Source organism: Panthera leo, chromosome A1 (assembly GCF_018350215.1).
Source record: "Panthera leo isolate Ple1 chromosome A1, P.leo_Ple1_pat1.1, whole genome shotgun sequence".
In the NCBI taxonomy this organism is placed as follows: Eukaryota; Metazoa; Chordata; class Mammalia; order Carnivora; family Felidae; genus Panthera; species Panthera leo.
Window position 1 is genome coordinate 6,811,875 of NC_056679.1, and position 6,425 is coordinate 6,818,299.

Below are 6,425 nucleotides of genomic sequence, written 5' to 3' on the forward strand. Positions count from 1 at the left end.
TCTGTGTCTCCCTCTCTCTCTGCCCCTTCTCCACTCATGCTCTGTGTCTCTCTCCTTCAAAAATACATAAACATTTTTTTAAAAATTAAAAAAAAAAAAAGAAAAAGGTTGCTTCGGAGTACTAGATTTCACACTGGTGCTGAGGATGGGTGGGCTTACCCAAGGAAAACGTTTTGTTTTCCATATTAAGCAGGGTGGCCTTTGTTCTGCCTTTCCTCACAGATGACTCTCTTTTTTCCCCACCTTTTGTTCTCGCCCTTTGCCCACCAAACCCACAGTTCTGATCTGTGACCCTAATTGGAGTCTTTACTCCCATCTCTGGTCCCAACATCATGTCCCAGATCAGGATCTCAGAGTCCTATCCCCCTTTGTATCCATTCACCTCACTGCCTTGACTCAAAACCAAGTTCCTGGGCCACATCTGATCTTCACTATAACTTGTTTTCATTTATCAGCATTTCCCCCACGACATTAAAGAGACTTTGTGAATTAAAGTTGAATAGTTGCATATTATTCTCATCTTAAACATTCTCCTCATATTGACCTGATGTTAGTTTCGATTATGAATTATGAATAACTCCGTAATGAATATGTTTGCAAACAATCTTTACCCATATATCAGATTACTTTCTTTTTGTTAATTTTTTTAAGTTTGTTTATTTATTTTGAGAGAGAGAGAGAGAGAGAGAGAGAGAGAACACAAGTGGGTGAAGGGCAGAGAGAGGGAGAGAAAGAATCCCAAGCAGGCTCCACGCCATCGATGCAGGGCCCAATGTGTTAACCAGGTCTCAGACTCAGAAACTGTGAGATCATGACCTGAGCTGAGATCAAGAGTCGCCTGCTTAACCGAATGCCCTCTCCAATCAGATTACTTCCTTAAGTCAGACACATAGAAATAAATGTATTGACATAAAATATGGCCTAAAAACACCTGATACATACCGCTAACTTGATTTCTAGAGAGCGTGCAAACTTACCCTCCCACAGCAGAGCGTACTGGGTCTATCTTGTTGACTATTGCCAACACGGGGTGTTATTGTTAACACAGAGAACAAAAAGGAATTTGGGAATAGAAAAAAGCTCTCGGTGTAGTCAAGAGCATCTATGAAAAATGTACAGCTAGCATCATACTTAACAACGACAGGCCACATGCTTTTCCCCCAGGATCAGGAACAAAGCAAGGATGTCCACTCCCACCACTTTTATTCAACAGTGTATTATTTTTAATATTTACTAATAGGAGATATTTAAAACCACTGTACTTTCACATTTGCATTTCTTTGTGAGAGTAACTTGTTTATTAGCAATTTGCATTTTCTCTTTTGTGAATTATGTATCTGTAGTCCCTGCCCATTGGTATCCTAGGGCTTTTTAAGTTATTTCTGTAGGCTGCCTGTATTTTTGTCTTGAATATTTATTTCTACACATCTTGTTGTTGGCTTTGGTTTGAATGCCATATTTTTTGCTTTAGAGAAGTTTATGTCATTTTATTTTATTTTCTGTGAGCAGAACTACTGAGTCTATCTCATTTTAAATTGCATTTATGCTTAACCATTTCTTCTTTTTGTTGTTGTTGTTACATAAATGAACACATTTACTATAGGCCAACCGGGTGTCAAATGGTGGAGATTCTACTGGTCTGGAAATTCCTTTAGTCTTTTGCTTTTGGAAAATTGTTTTATTTTAGAGATAGCGTGCAAGAGGGGCAGAGGGAGAGAAGCGTAAGCAGTCTCCATGCTCAGCATGAGCCCGATACGGAGCTCGATCCCGTGACCCTGAGGTCATAACTTGAGCCAAAATCAAGAGTCAGACACTCAACCGACTGAGCCACCCAGGTGCCCCAGCCTTCGACATTTTTAATTTTCAGTAGGTCCCGTTGTCCAACATGGAGCTTGAACTCATGACCCTGAGATTAAGAGTCGCATGCTCTACTGACTGAGCCAACCAGGCGCCCCTCAATTCCTTCAGTCTTTTGATGGCTGCCTTTACAGTGGCGGCAGAAGTGGTGTTGAGGGTCCAGGCACCACCGGCTGCTGTTTTCATGAGGGAACCACAACCCCACAGCTCATCCCTTCAACTTGGTTTTGCCACAGAAGGAGCAAGTGTATTTGGCACGCTGGCTTCTTTCACTTTTCTTCACCATTTTCCCGAGGGAGGCACCATAACAGGGTGAGGGGGATCTTCTATTTACCGATGATTCCTAACATCTTGGCGTGTTTTACCAAGTTGCTGCAAACCAGGTCCCAGCCCAGAGAGTAACCTTTTTTTTTTTTTTTTTTTAAATAGTACTGCATGGTACTACAGTAATTACATTGCTTCTATGTTCAAGAACTAGTAGGTTAGTGGGGCGCCTGGGTGGCTCAGTCGGTTAACCGTCCGACTTCTGCTCAGGTCACGATCTCCCGGTTTATGGTTTCGGGCCCCGCGTCGGGCGCTGTGCTGACGGCTCGGAGCCTGGAGCCTGCTTCGGATTCTGTGTCTCCCCCTCTCTCTGCCCCTCCCATGCTCGTGTTCTGTCTCTCTCTGTCTCTCAATAATAAATAAACATTTAAAAAAATTAAAAAAAAAAAGAATTAGTGGGCTAGTACACAGCCCTGTGATTTCAACAACCAATTTTGCTATGAAAAGTAGTTCTTGTATCTTGCGATTGGTGTTATTTGTTTCATTAGGGTGCATCAACAGGGGAAAAAATGGCTCAGAGAATCCAATTTGCAATATTGGCTCAAAGTTATAATGTGCAGGGTTTATACTCAGTTCTGGGTCATGTTTTCATCTATAAGACTCAATTAAAAGGATAGCGAGGTTCATATCAAAAATCATATAGTAGCTAAAGAGTATCATTTTATCTTGTCTGAACCAACGCAATAGAGCCAAAATCTTTAAACAATTATATAGGTGCATAAAATTTTATGATAGAACTTCACAGGGAAAAATACTTTTTTTTTTTTTTAATTTTTTTTTCAACGTTTTTTATTTATTTTTGGGACAGAGAGAGACAGAGCATGAACGGGGGAGGGGCAGAGAGAGAGGGAGACACAGAATCGGAAACAGGCTCCAGGCTCTGAGCCATCAGCCCAGAGCCTGACGCGGGGCTCGAACTCACGGACCGCGAGATCGTGACCTGGCTGAAGTCAGACGCTTAACCGACTGCGCCACCCAGGCGCCCCGCAGGGAAAAATACTTTAATGTGAATCGAAATTCACCTAACTATTCAAAATGGAAGTGGAGAAGTGTTTCCTCCTATTCGAGAATAGCTACAGAGTAAGGAGAACAAATAAGTTATTTTCGTGTACCACCAATCAATAGAGTCTTCTGAGCGTTCGGAGTATTGAATTTTCCAAAGGTTGCTACTCTACAAAGGGATAATTATTTAAATGTTAGTCTGCTTGTAAAAGTGACACTGAAGAATCTTTTATTTTATTTTATTTGTGGCTTAACTCATATAGAGTCCCTCCAGGTTAATACCTGCCAAATTACTGTATTTTTACCCTACCTCGTATTCTCTTGTTTGATAATGAGTTGGATGTCAGTCACTAAGACGAGATGTACCTCGGAGTAACCATCTTCCAGAATTATTATAAGCATGTGATGAATAAGATGTTTATGATACCAAAATTCTCAGCATAAAACAAAGGGAAAATTCAGATGAAGCAATTTAGAAGAAGAATTTAGAGAAAAGTACAAAAAGGAGTCCTGGATTACTGAACTTCAAAAGGAATTCATCAATCACCATTTCAAAACACATCAGAGGAAAGAGAAGAAAATGGCACCAAACAGCACAGCTGCAAGGTGTTCTGGACCCGCAAAGGACCCTCACTGACTCTGCTTCCCCCGTGTTCGGTACAGTTCAGCCTTTCTAGAATGTGCTTTCTGCACCAGCACAGTGCCTGCTCGTAGCAGGCACTAAGTGGATGATCGCTATGATGAACACCTTTTGGTAGGTCCTTGGGGAACAGAATACACCTTAAAAAGGTGTACCGAGGGGGTAGGCTCTGGGGCCAGACTGTCCAGATGCAGATTCCAGATCTGTAATTTACCCACCGTGTGACCTTGAACACGGTCGCCTAACTTCTGAGTGGCAGTTTACTCTCATTGGAAATGAAAAGAATCATATGCTTTGTGTCAAGATTAAATGAGACAAAGCATAAGAAATAACTGGTGTACAGGGAGCATTTGGTATACTTGAGCTATTCACACACAGAGGAAGGAAAAGCATAACCCACTAGATATTTCCTATCTGTATCAGCCTATGCGAGTAAAACAAAGCAAAACGAAGTATATACAAACGCATTCTCAGGGCTATTGAGTCTGTCAGGATTAGGATTTGCTGCATAGATATTCAAACCAGCAGTTTAGAAAAATAGAAATTAATTTCCCTCATGCAGAAAATAAGCCAGAAAGTAGGACTTTCTACTGAAAAGCCCAGGGCTGGTCTAATGGATTCACCATTAGCTGGATCCAAGTTCCTTTTCTTGCACTGCTTCTACCTCCTTAGTGAGCCGCCTCTTGGTTCTGGAAGGTAGCTTGACCGCCGTGATCTCCTTGTCCAAGCAGTGGAAAGGAGAAGGGGGGTGGGGGGCCGTTCTGCCCTAACCCTTTAGAAATATTTGCCAGAAGCTGCATCCAACACTTCCACGAACACTCCACTGGCCAGAACTTGGTCTCAGAATCACATCCAGCTATAAGGAAGGCTAGGAACGGGGCACCTGGGTGGCTCAGTTGGTTAAGCGTCCAACGTCAGCTCAGGTCATGATCTCGCAGTTCGTGGGCTCGAGCGTCGCGTCGGCCGGGCTCTGTGCTGACAGCTCAGAGCCTGGAGCCTGCTTTGGATTCTGTCTCCCTCTCTCTCTCTGCCCTCCCCTACTCACCCTCTGTCTCTGACTCTCAAAATTGAATACATGTTAAAATAATAATAATAAAAAGGGAGGCTAGGAAGTAGTCTTTACTCTGAGTGGCCTTGTGCCCAGCCAATAATTAGGGGTTCTAGTACAACAAAGGAAAGAATGGACATTAGGGAGGAAAACAGGGTTCCTTACCACAGCCTGGTAGGTAACAAACTGACTCTGAGAGAGAAACAGAATGATGATATTCAAGAGAGTAAAGGCAACCCTAAGATTTATGTATTTGCTCGCTTATCTGCTAGGGCACAATTGTCAACGGTTTGTCTTACTGCATTTTATGCTTCGGTCCTAAAACTCATAAAAAAGGATTATGTTCTCAGCCCTCCTAGAAACGCTCACCAGAGTATCCTTCCCATTCTGCTCTCCTTGGCTTAAAAGAGAAGGAAAGCTCTTGGGAGGATTTCAAAGAAAAGCCACCAGAATGACTCACAGCTCCAAACAATAAGACCTAGAACGGACTTTCAGGAACAGCAATGAGTCAGACAGAGAAAGAAATGGCTAGAAGGTGACTACATAATGATGTTCTGCTACAGAAAGGGTTCTGACGCAAAGGAGAAGGGGGGGGGGGGAGGACAAGGAGGAAGGCCAGCTGTTCACCTCCACCAAGGACTGAGGAAGGAAAAGGGAGGCCGAAGTGACTGCAGGTGACAGGGATTATACAGTGAACTCTCTGAAGGCTGAGATGTGCTCCTCTTGAGGGCAGGGACTGGGGATTGGAGGGGCAGGGCACAGGCAGGGGGCAGGTGGGCGACTTGAACAGCTACAGTTGGCTTCGTTTCCTGTGCCTCAGTTTCCCTCATGGAATACTACGGTTTCGAGTTCAGAAAACAAACGCTACGTTGACTTGAAAGTTAAGCTCTGGTTTCGCATGGGTGCAAAAGAGTAACAACTGTGCAGATGTCAGTGTGCTGCAGAATAATCCTAGGAGGAGAAAGGAATGGCTTTTCTGTTTTCAGATACCTTTTTTTTTAGTTATACCAGGAATGTGATGGCAGTCCAGTCAAGACGGTACCAGAAGATGCATTTCACCCACGGCAAACATTAAGCGATGCCAAACAAAATATACAAGGAGAGAAGAAAGGGGAGGGGGCGCATGGTTGAAAAACAAGGTGATCACTTCCGGCAGGGGGGGTGGGGGTGGGGTGGGGGCACAAACAGAAAAGAACAGGAAGAGCAGAGGGAGGCAGAACCCGGGCCCTGGGTCTCAAAACAGGCAGTGGGAGCTGAGAATCTGGCTGGGGCACAAAACCTCCTTCCTCCTCCTCTCCCCCCTCCAACCCCCACTCCCCAGGGGTGACTACTTTCCCTTTTGAGCTCTCCTGGTGGCTGCTCAGGAGATGAGGCCCCTCAGCATGGGGGGGGGGGGCCCTTCCTACCTCTGTCCCCTCCCCCTTGTTCTGTCGGAGTGTGCCATTGTTCTAACACTTTCACTCTGTGCTGGAACCCTAACCAAGTCTTCTGCACTCTTGATTCAAGTTCGCTGTGAAGGCAAGTAATGGGACTGGACCCACAGAAAATGAAAAG